Source organism: Triticum dicoccoides, chromosome 7A (genome assembly GCF_002162155.2).
Source record: "Triticum dicoccoides isolate Atlit2015 ecotype Zavitan chromosome 7A, WEW_v2.0, whole genome shotgun sequence".
NCBI lineage: Eukaryota > Viridiplantae > Streptophyta > Magnoliopsida > Poales > Poaceae > Triticum > Triticum dicoccoides.
Genome location: NC_041392.1, coordinates 263,063,975 through 263,075,375, shown reverse-complemented (window position 1 = coordinate 263,075,375; position 11,401 = coordinate 263,063,975). Strand labels below are relative to the sequence as shown.

The window sequence follows — 11,401 nt, the reverse complement described above, 5'->3', positions numbered from 1 at the left end:
TTGGGGAGCGAGAGAGAGAGGCTGCGAGAGGGGGGCGCCAGGGGCGCGATCCAGATGTGGATCGGGGGGAGTGGGGATCGAGGGGGATAGGGCTAGGGTTCGGTGGGGGTTGGCCAAATAGGCCAGCGGGCGTGCGGGAGCGGGTCGGCCTGGCCGGCAAAGGCCAGTTGGGCCACGAGGCCCACGAGGGAAGGGGGGTTTCTGTTTTTATTTTAACTTTAACCTTTCTGTTTTCTTTTACTATTTTATTTTATGTTAGTGCACTAAAACACTTTACAAAGAGTTGGTTCACCACCAAAATTAAGAAGTGAATATTTGTCACATGATCAACATTTTAGTTTCCATGTTTGTGAACTTTGAATTTTGGACTTAAATTTGAATTAAGATTTGAATCAAGCGAGGATTAGCAACAGTAAAGTGATGACGTGGCATCAATAGCAGGGGACTACTGTAGCTTAATTATCCGGGTGTCACAAATTGTATGAAAGACAACAGTGCTACTGATTGCATCACTTATCCGAACAAAACAAACCATAGATATTTGGCGTGAAAACATTTACCTTTTAGAATAAGATGTTTCCAATACAACCACAGCCGCAGAGAAATTTTGTGGCAGGAATGTAAATTGACTGTTTGAAGCAAGTTTATACTTCAGATGATAATGAAACTTAAACATACATGAATGCCTACGAAACAATTCATCACTCCTCTTCTAACCCATTCAGACAAGCTGTAATAAATCATACTGTATTATAGCAACAACGGCAATGGAGGACATGAAATCGTCCATATCCAGGGGCTAATCTAGATGGCAGAGAGAAGCAAGAGGAAGGGAGGGAAAGGAAGAGATGAGGAATAAGGCGAGTTACCTAGCCCGTCGGTTGCACGCAAGGAGTCAGCAGGGTGACGCAGAGGGGCTAGTCCGTAGCAGGCAGAGGAAGGGCGGCGGCACCACCTGAAACTTAAATAGAAGTTGATGTTCTTCTCATAGACCCAAGAGTATTTTACTTGTTCAAAATACAAAGGAAAATGAGAGAAACAAGTAACCAATTAAGCATCAGAGTGAATTTGTACATTGACACTGGGACTCTGTATAAAAGATGTATATTGCAAAGATCAAAAGATTAATCTCGTACTTCCTTCTCTCAAAGCATTGCATATATGAAAGAAATGACTTGACAAAACTCAACCTTAATGCTGTCAGAAATAGGTGAAGGAATCATTAATTGGACACATAAGCCCGTTGTGCCCCGCCGTCGCACACTCCTAAGACATCATGGCTGGACGGCACTAAATCGCATGGAGACCAGCAAGTCACGGCGGACGCCATTGAGGGCGCCGACATTGTAGATGGCTGATGGCCTAAGTACCATGGGCAACAAAAATCAGGAAAAATTAGGAAACGACGAACCATTTTTTGCATGAACAGTTTGTTGCCCAGTAATGCTTACCCTGTAGTATTGCGCCATCCAATCCAATCCCCAACGATCAACAACTCGCAACCAAACCCGGACAACGACGCAATCCGCGGCTATTGGAATCGAACGCTGAATCCATACAATGGTCCTGGTACATAGAAGCGAGAGGGGCGCATGGGCAAACTCACGAACCTGGTACATGGACTTGGGAAGTTGTAGATGGTGTCGTTGTTGCCGCGGATGACGCTGACGGCCGAAGATTCGGTCACCCAGTGGGCCGGCACCACCTGGATGGCGCACGGCACCTCTGTGCCGGCGACGGCCGCTGGCTGCCACAACCTGAAGAAGCGTCGTGCCGGTATCGTCTCGTCCGTGGCGAACGCCATGGAGAGCGCCGATGTTACTGTAGTGTCGCAGGATGCGTCCTTCTCGATCTGGGCTAGAGAAAAAAGGGTGGGCGGAATCGATCCACGAATCACGGTTTTGCAGGTGGGGCCGCGTGGATCCTGGGGAGGCGGAGCACTTGGACGATTGGCAGACCACGGGCGGCGGCAGAACATTTGATCTGACGCATTCATCTGAATGGCAGACCATAGACCTAATATTGACGGTAGGATGTGTTTAAGTTAAGTTAATCGAAAGGTTGTGGTTATCCCGTGTACAGTTTGTTGTGTGACTTTGACAGAATTTAAGTTTGCTCTTTTAATACTAGTTTAGATTTAGACAAATTAAAGGTTAGATGTTTCTAATTTTTGTGTCATTTTCTAGACTATTTCTCTAATTTCTAGTTTGCTCATTAATTATTTTATATATATAATAGATGAGCATACGGTATACTTTACGAGGAAACAACCTCAAGTCCACAGTATCAATTCTATTGGAAAAATTCCAACAATTACTATTGGAGGTTTTGAATTCCTCTTCCTGCTGTCAATAAGAAATATGATATTCTTATTGTCGGGGATGTGCATATCCCCGTTGAGGTAACCTAGTGTTATTCAAAAATTTCTCCGGTTTCATGTGATTCGGAATGAGTTTGTTAACAAGACTTGATCAACCTTATTAGTGGATTCCTTTTGATGAGTATGAGATGGATGAAGTTAGAAAACACAACTCTTTGTACCCTCTTTTTACTTTTTGTTATTTAGATTAAATAAAGAAAAAAATAGTATTTTCTGTCCGTTTTCTGAATTATCCTTGCAATAAAAGAATACCCCAAAAATAAAAGTTCTCCAAATGTCCCAAAAAATATTATTTTTTGTAGAATATTTAAAAATTATTGGCACTGAGAACACAACAGAGGGGCAACCACCTGGCCATGAGGGTGCAGGGTGCGCCCCCCTGCCTCATGCCCCCCTCCAGTTATTCTTGCACCCACATACTTCGTCTTCCTCCAGAAAAAATTACCCACCAGCTCAAACTCGAGTTCTAGCTCATCTTGCTGCCATTTTCGATCTCCTTACTCAAAGCTCCATTCACAAAACTGCTTTGGGGGATTGTTCTTCGGTATGTGACTCCTCCAATCGTCCAATTAGTTTTTGTTCTAGTTCTTTATTTATTGCAAATTTTTGCTGCTTAGGTGACCCTGTTCTTGAGCTTGCATGTCAAATTTATGTGGTCAAAAGTAGTTTTAGTGCATGATATGGCCTCTAGGCACCTGTAGGAGTAATTGCTATCAATTTTGTTGAGTTTGGTTCACTTTTATTTTGAGTCACTAAAAATTTCAGAAATTTTTCAAAGGAAGAAATATGTTTAGGGAAATGTACCAAGGTGGTTCCTCGAGGAAGCAAAGACCCAGGCCCGCGATACATGAGCCGGACTATGAACTACCAAGAGAAGCTCAAGTGCGGCCTTATGAATGGCCGTCAGAAGATTTTATGGTCCAAGCAGAATTAAGGAGGAATTTCACGTGTATGTGCGTAATGCTGAACTTGAGGGCTTCGTGTCAGATAAGTGCCCCCAATATTATCACCTAACTGATTCCTTTGTGAGAAGGTTTCAATTTACATCATCACGCAACTCTCACACTGTCCTATTTGATCTGTATGATAAATCTTATACCATGGACTTAGAAGATTTTAATACTACATGTAAACTCCCGCAGTGGGGTAACGTTAGTGAACCTCGCAAGTCTGAATATAAAGACTTTCTTGCTAGTATTACTGTGGGGGAATCTAGGGAGATCACACAAGCTACCATAGGGAGCATTCATTTTCCTTCCATACATTGTTTTGCTCTCTTCGTGGGTAGGTGCATTAACGGTAAGATGAGGCTTTCCACATGTGCGTTCTAGATCTTAGTGTCCTCAAGAGTGCGGTATTAGGTGATAGACAATATAATTTGGGGGCTATTGTTGCACGTAGGTTGCATCTTAACGGTTTAAGTGGAGATTTTTTTTGGTAAAATTTATGCGACTTGTGTAGCTAACTAGCTTGATATACCCATAAGTGAAAATGATATTGAGTTACCTCCTGCTTACACTACAAAAAAATACACTTCCATGATGATGATACGTGTTTGTCACAGTAGGTCACGTTCTCTGTCATGCATGTACATCGATGAGAAACTTATGACATAATCAAGATAGTCATACATGTGCTGTCGTAGAAGTGTTCCATGACATTACCAAAATTATCATCACGGAAGTGTCCACTTCCATGACGATAAATCGCGCGTCACAGAAGTCCTTTCGTCAAGGGTGACCGACACGTGGCATCCACCGTAATGGAACGCCGTTAAGCTATCGGGTCCGGTTTTCGATCCGATAACCCATTAACAGCCCCGACCAATGGGGATTTTCCACGTGTAAAATCATCATTGGCTGGAGGAAACACGTGTCGGCTCACCGTTGGGACAGATGTCATCCACTCATTGGACCCAAAGCTCCTATGATACGTCGACACGAGGCACGACCCAACAGAGGCCCATTCCTGTGAAAAGGCCGACCCGTTTGATTTGGTCAAAAGGTGGCGTGCCAGCCCACGGCAAGCTTGTTAACGGCATGTTCGCATATAGCCCATTTACAGCCCGCTAACCCAGGGCTCGTTTATGGCCTATCTGAATTAGGCCCAGTAGTGTCATCTGGGCCGTCCAATATAATTCCAGCCTGTTTTAACTTCCGGCCCATGTATGGCCCATAACGTCTTTTGGCCCATATGAGGCCCTTAGTAACCCTCGGCCCATTAACGGCCCGTGGTAAAACTGACCCATAATGAACAGTGTATCACTTTATACCCATTAACGGCCCATTATTCCGTTGGGCCGTTTCCATCCCATGTTATCTTTCGGCCTTCTCAAGGCCCATTTATTCTTGGGCTCATTTCCAGCATTCGTTTACTTTTGGCCCGTTACTGTCATTTTCTGCTTGTGGGCCAAATACAGCTTGTGGTTACAGTTGGCCCGTTTGTGGCCCGTTAATACGTTGGGCCGTTTTCATAGCGTCATCAAATACGGCCTATTAATGACGGCCCGTTATGGTCGGCCCATGAATGGACGATTTCAACTCTAGCCCATTTACGACCATAATGTGGTCTGTTATTGGCACATGTTTGTCCAACCGATCATACGACCTGTAGAAGGCCATTGATGATACGGCACGTAGAAGGCCCATTGTGTCTATGCCCCGTAGAAGGCCCATTGTTTCTACGTCCCTTAGAAGACCCATTGTTTCTACGGCCCGTAGGGGGCCCATGTTAACTACAGTAAATATGTAGCCCATTGTTAATGTGGCCTAGTTTTAAAAAATAGGTTATTGCGGCCACTAGCAAACCGCGGAAAAAGAACTGCATTGACTACAAGAAAACAAATAAACAAGACAATGGAAATAAATAAGCAAGCAACTTACGCTAGGCTATCATGGCTATTACACATATTACATCCACTGGGCATCAAAGTTCGCCACACGTGCAAATATAGGGAACAAAGCAGCATATAAATGCCGCAGCAAAACAAGTCCAGAACTGAAACCACTTCAGAAGAGCTCAAGAAACGATATCCTGGGTACCCATAATGTTGGCAAAATGCTTAGCAAGCTTATTAATTTTCTCTTGTTTTGGTGCTTAAATCCTCCAGCACTTGCTGTTGCACCAGAAAGTATGCATCTGAATTCTGCAGGGACTTCCTCAGTCCTTCGGCTTCCTGTCGCAAAACATCTGATGGATGTCTTTCAACTTGAAGTTGAGACTCAAGAAGCCGAACTGATTCAGGCAGCGAGTTCGAAGAGCTGGTGCCAGCAGTAGTAGCCAGTAACTCGAACACTACATCAAGATAGGACTTTGGGGTTGTCTCAGTGTCTTCAATATAGTTTTTATCAGCTTTCTTGGAGAACAACAGGGATGTCTCACTATCTTGAACCTGATTTGCATTACTTCCTTTACCATTGCATAACGGGGTACTCTTCTCCGATTTTATCCGCGTTCTAAAGGAGAAACAAACAAACACATCACATGTTTACAATGTAGTATATGAAACTCATTTTGGTAAACCAGTTGAGTGGTAAGCTGGACAGGATAACAACATGAAACAAACATATATCTATGTAGTATGGTCACTGTATGGTCTATATCATTCTATTTTATGTTGCCAAATCAAGATAGATACAGTTCGAATCATATATATTTAAGACAAAGCAGTATAGACAGAATATAAGTGTGGGAAATTACACAGCAATAACAACACTTGTAATGTGCATGGCATGAGAACATAATTGTTTATTCAATTGAAACTGAAATCAACATACACTACACCACAACACTACATCCCCAATAGACAAGTCGGTAGGGAAAACAACGTCTACCAACAGACAATCGGTCGAAAAAGATTATTGCCGACCGATCTTGTCTATTGGGGAAAGTCCAGACGGGAAAGCCTTTTCTCGACCGACATATCTTTCTCGACCGACTGTTTGACGGCTATCTAAAGCATTGCCGACCGACTTTCTGTTGGCCCTGCTATGAACCTTTCCCGACCAACTGTTTGATGATAAACTTTCCCGACCGACTATCTGACGGTAGTACATTTGCCGATCGACTATCTCTCGGCCCTACCATAAACTTTTCCCGACCAACAGTAGGAGGTTGTTATCTTTTGCCGAGCAACAGTTCGATAGCATTTTGTTTAGCTGAGCAAGATATATTTAATACCCAACCATTAATTATTTGGCTTGTGCCTTGCCAAACAATATCAAACAAGTTGATTATCTCACATGTACTCTGAAAATATTAAACCATAACCAAAGAAGAATATTCTTATAGGTAAAAGTAACTAACTGAAAGGAGGAAACATTTATGTTTCAATCACCAAGACACCTAATTAGTTTACAAAATGGCAGATGCATGTCCGACGATTCATTGTTTGGTCCATTACGCAAAATACCTAGTTGACAAGACACCATATAGGTTTGCAAAATGATAACTAAAAGACACATTGTTTTTGCTCCATTACACAAAATGTCTAGTTGACGCAAACTGCTATCTTCATGGTTCCTTCCTGGTCCTCTTTTATGTCATTCCTACAAAGGATATAAGGGCCACCGGTGAGTTCATGCATTCATAGAGATAATGTCAAAAATAATAATTGTATAAAGCATTAGTGACAAAAACAAACTGGGATTTTAGTATTATAAAAACATGGCATGTTCTAATTAGAATATGTGATGTGTTAGACATAATAAAGCATCAATGCCACAACAACCCACCATATAGCATGTATCAATCTCCTCAAGCCGCAGACGAGGAAGTATATTAAATGGAAAAGGAGCATATGCATCATCTAGCCACAAGGCAACATTTTAGCATATCCAGACACACAATTACTGGGAGCAACACATCCACCAACGGACACATGAAAGTCATTTTTGAAGAAAAGACCACTAGTTTTCTTTGTTTTTCTTCTCTGGGGTGGAAAAGACCGCACTTTGCTGCACTAGACGGCAATACATTAGGCAAAATGATTACTATCTACTACGCAGCTAGGAGTTTCAATGATGAGTGCAGCATGGCATGGGAAAAGCATTCTCAAAAACCCACGTACATCAGGAGGTTATACATACTTTCCCTATGTTAGAAATGAATTTCAAGGAGAAGAATCTATTCACAATCATTTCTAAATGCAGTACTAAGCACGTGAGGACCTGTAAAATACCAAACAAAAGCATCTGAACTTACATTGCACCTGACTATTATATTCATAAAGCATCGGAGAAAAGCATATGTACTTCAGTGCCACAAATTAGATTAAATTGATGACCATCCTCTAATCTTGTTTCCATAAACTAAACTAAAGCTATACAGAACTAATGTTCCAAAATTACAAATAAAAGATGTTGTAAGTTTATACAAGCCTAAGAGGAAAACCTCTTAACTGCACTATTTTGGAAGTTACAGAACTACTGAAGCAAATTTATAGTGAAAATAAAACTGTAAAATCTTTAGAAGCATGACTGTAAAAATATAAATGGCTAGATATATATGTATTTTATCTTGATTTCAGAACAATTGTACTAAGTATTACAAGTATTACATAACTAATGTTGCAAAATTATGGAGAAAATAAGTTTTAAGTTAATACAAGCCTAAGTGTAAAACCACTTAAGAACTAAAATAATCTACAAGCTTTACAGACTAATTTTTCAAAAATACAGAAATACAATAGTAAATCTATACAACCATGAGTGATGCTATGTCTTCCTACCGAAAATCCTTAATTGATGCCATGTCTTCCTACCGAAAATCCTTCTGCTAGAATTGGAGCATTGAGACTAACAAATTAACAAACACTTGCAGTGTGTTTCCCTATAGCAAGAAATAAGCAGGAGGGATAGGAACAGGGAAGGATTGGATGTTTGGAGAGAAAAAGTAAACGATACCTTGTTGTTGACCGGAAAGAGTAGCAAAGCTCCAGCCTCTAGGTCAATATCGTCCTCGTAGAAGTCATCGGCGAAGAGCTCTATTTCCGCCCACTTGCAGAGCCTGTGTATGGTGTGTCTCCACTCTCACCTGGTTCAGAGGATGAAGATTAAATATACACCTATGTTTGCAAGAATTCTACAATGCTTAACTAAAAATCTGAAACATTAGTATGATTATTTGGACTTTTTATGGAACCTGAAGCTAGTTCTCAGGGTTGTCCCTCGTCTCAAAGCACAGATATGTGGATACATTTAATATAGCCTTGTATTGACCTTCAAGCATCCTATGAAATCACAAATTACAACTCACAAGCTCTAAAGTTCACAAATCAATCACAACCAGTTCATAAAAAAGTAGCCAATTAAGGTTTGCTGCAACAGTACTGAAAGGAATACCTGTAGTACAATTTTTTTGCAATCATAGCATCAAGCTTATTCTTCTCAAGTTCTCATCCTCTCATATCCAGAAATCACATGAGCAGTAGCCAGCTACATTGCCGGCTACCCCATTAGCAGATAGAGCCCCTGTTTTTGACATTCTACTTGAGCTCGAGCTCCCAGCCCAAGCGCTTCTTGCTGGATAGAAGTATTATCCCAAGTCATGGCTGATCTGAACGGAAAAGGGAAAAACAACCAAATCAATGAACGGAAGCACCGATTGGGGAGGGGTGTCAGGGGAGGGGAAGCACCAGCAGTCAACGACCAGATCCTTCTTCAAACGAACCGGCGGACGCAGATCGGAGGAAGCCCATGGCGTGGTGTGGCGGTAGTGGCGCCTGGGTGACGTGCGAGGGTGCGAGTGCTCTCTCTCGCAGGTAACCCACCTCCCCACCCCCTTTCTCTCTCTCAGCCCCGGATCTGAGAGGGATGGCGGCGTCCGCCACCATACCTTGGCCTCTCCCTGAACTCCAGCGCACAAGCTAGGGTTAGAAGTGTTTGAGGGCTAAGCAATGGGGCTGCGGGAGGATGAAGGAAATAGGGCAGCGACCTTGCTACCGCGGTGACGGCATGCTGGAGACTGCGGGCGGTCGGTCGGCTTGCGGGCTGCCAGATATCGAGCGGTCGGCGACGGAGGGAGTGCGTGAGAGGATTGATTTGGGAATTTTGGATTTAGTTGTCGCACGAAGGCTGAATGAAAAAAATAGGAGGGAGGCTTGGCGCTTAGTTTTTGGCCCGCGCACACAAAGATGGGCCAGCCTAGTTGGCAACCAACGGTCGGTCGGTATTAATCGCCGACCAATAGTCTCACGAAGACACAAGCTTTCCCGACCGACAGTCCAACGTGAAATATCCAAGTATTGCTGACCGACAGTTGGACACGATATGTAAGTATTACCGACCAACAGTTTGTTAGAAGTTTTCCCAACCAACAGTCTGTTGGCGAAATTGACTTTTCCCAACACACACCGGTACGGAAATCTGGTGCGTCGTGTAGTGATAGAGCAAGTTACAACAGCAAACACGTTAAAGAAACCGGTTTAAAACATACCTGTTGCGCCATTGGAGTTCCAATTGCATCCTTCAAATTTGAAATTAGTTGGTATGAGTAAATACATTGATGCAAGAGCAAAGTACTATGAACCATAGCTACAAAACCTGACCTGAGAACAGTTCTTCTTCTGCTTTAAGCGTTGACTTGGGGTTCGGAGTGGTGGTCGTCGTGCTTTGGGCACTGCAGTTGCCTTACTAACTGCTCACGTTTGGGTGCTCTGTGGTGGAGACGGTGCTCTGTCAATGGGAACTGGGTTACTATCTGTGGGGGTTAGGGTTAGAAGGGGTGTAGCTGGTTCTCTGTCCAACTGGGTAGGGGTACAATCTGCGTGAGTCTGGGTTATGTGTGGTGGGGCTGGTTCTTGGGCAAGTACAACCGTGGTTCTATCTCCATCGACAGGTAGCACGATCTTTTCTGAAGACCGTGTTTTTACTCCCACAGATACTGCCATCACCCCCTCCAATTGAAATGGCTGATAAACAAGAAAAGTAATTGAATGTATAGACATTGTAAGATAGACAAGTGCAATGGATAGTAGGGAAGAAAACATGGCATGAAATAATTCACATTTATGTTGTCTAACCAAACAGAATAGCATGACATAATTTCAAATAAATGATGGCTAATTAAACAGGATAGCATGACACAATTTCACATGTATGATGGCTAACTAAACAGGATAGAATGACATACTTCAAAATATGATGACTATGTAAACAGGATGACATGATATAACTATACGATGTGTCTATTAAAGTGGTTGGCATGCCATAAATCACAAACATGTCGTCGATGGAAACATGATGGCATGATATAATTCATGTATAGAATGACATAATTCAAAATATGATGACTATGTGAACATGATGAGATGATATAACTATATTATGTCTTTAGAAAATGGGATGGCATGCCATAATTCAGATACATGTTGTCTATGTAAACATCATGGCATGATATAATTCAAATATATGATTTATATACTAAGGAAGTGAGCAGAGGGCAATCGCATATATGATGTGTCAACTAAGGAGATGGCATTCAATATCATGTATATGATGTAAAAACTAAGCATTGCAATACAACATATGCATGATATGAGTAATATAACCCTGCCAAGTTTGAGCATACACCTCAGGGGGATAATAGGACTGGTCATCTGCCTCTGAATCCTCCTCTGAAGAGCTACGTGTAACCAGCAACATATCTGCTTCACCAGGTAGCATTGTCTGCTCAGAAGACCTTCTTTTCACTCCATATTTCTCCATCACCAATTCAAATGGCTGATGCACAGGAAGAGCAGTTGAATATACAAACATTGTCGATAAAAGCAATGAGAAATACAAAAAAGGACGACATGATATAATTCACATATATGACATTTGGCTAAACAGCATGGCATTGCATAATTCACATATATAATGCCTTTCAACAAGATAGCATTGCATAATTCACATATATAATGTCTTGCAAAAAGATGGCATTGCATAATTCACATATATGGTAATTAGACACTAAACAGGTGGCATTCACACAAATCATGTCTAAACTAAGCAAATCACATAGCAATGCAAGATACCATAC

The 11,401-nt window shown here is 42.1% G+C and overlaps 1 long non-coding RNA gene across 1 annotated transcript in view; it reads right to left on the bottom strand.

Annotated features, from left to right (window-relative positions):
* The window catches only part of LOC119328252, a 5,548-nt gene extending 4,499 nt beyond the window's left edge, over positions 1-1,049 (bottom strand). Inside the window, exon 1 of the long non-coding RNA XR_005158897.1 lies at positions 870-1,049. This is a non-coding gene — a long non-coding RNA (uncharacterized LOC119328252). The remainder of the gene's footprint in view (positions 1-869) is intronic.
* Positions 1,050-11,401: the final 10,352 nt, after the last annotated feature.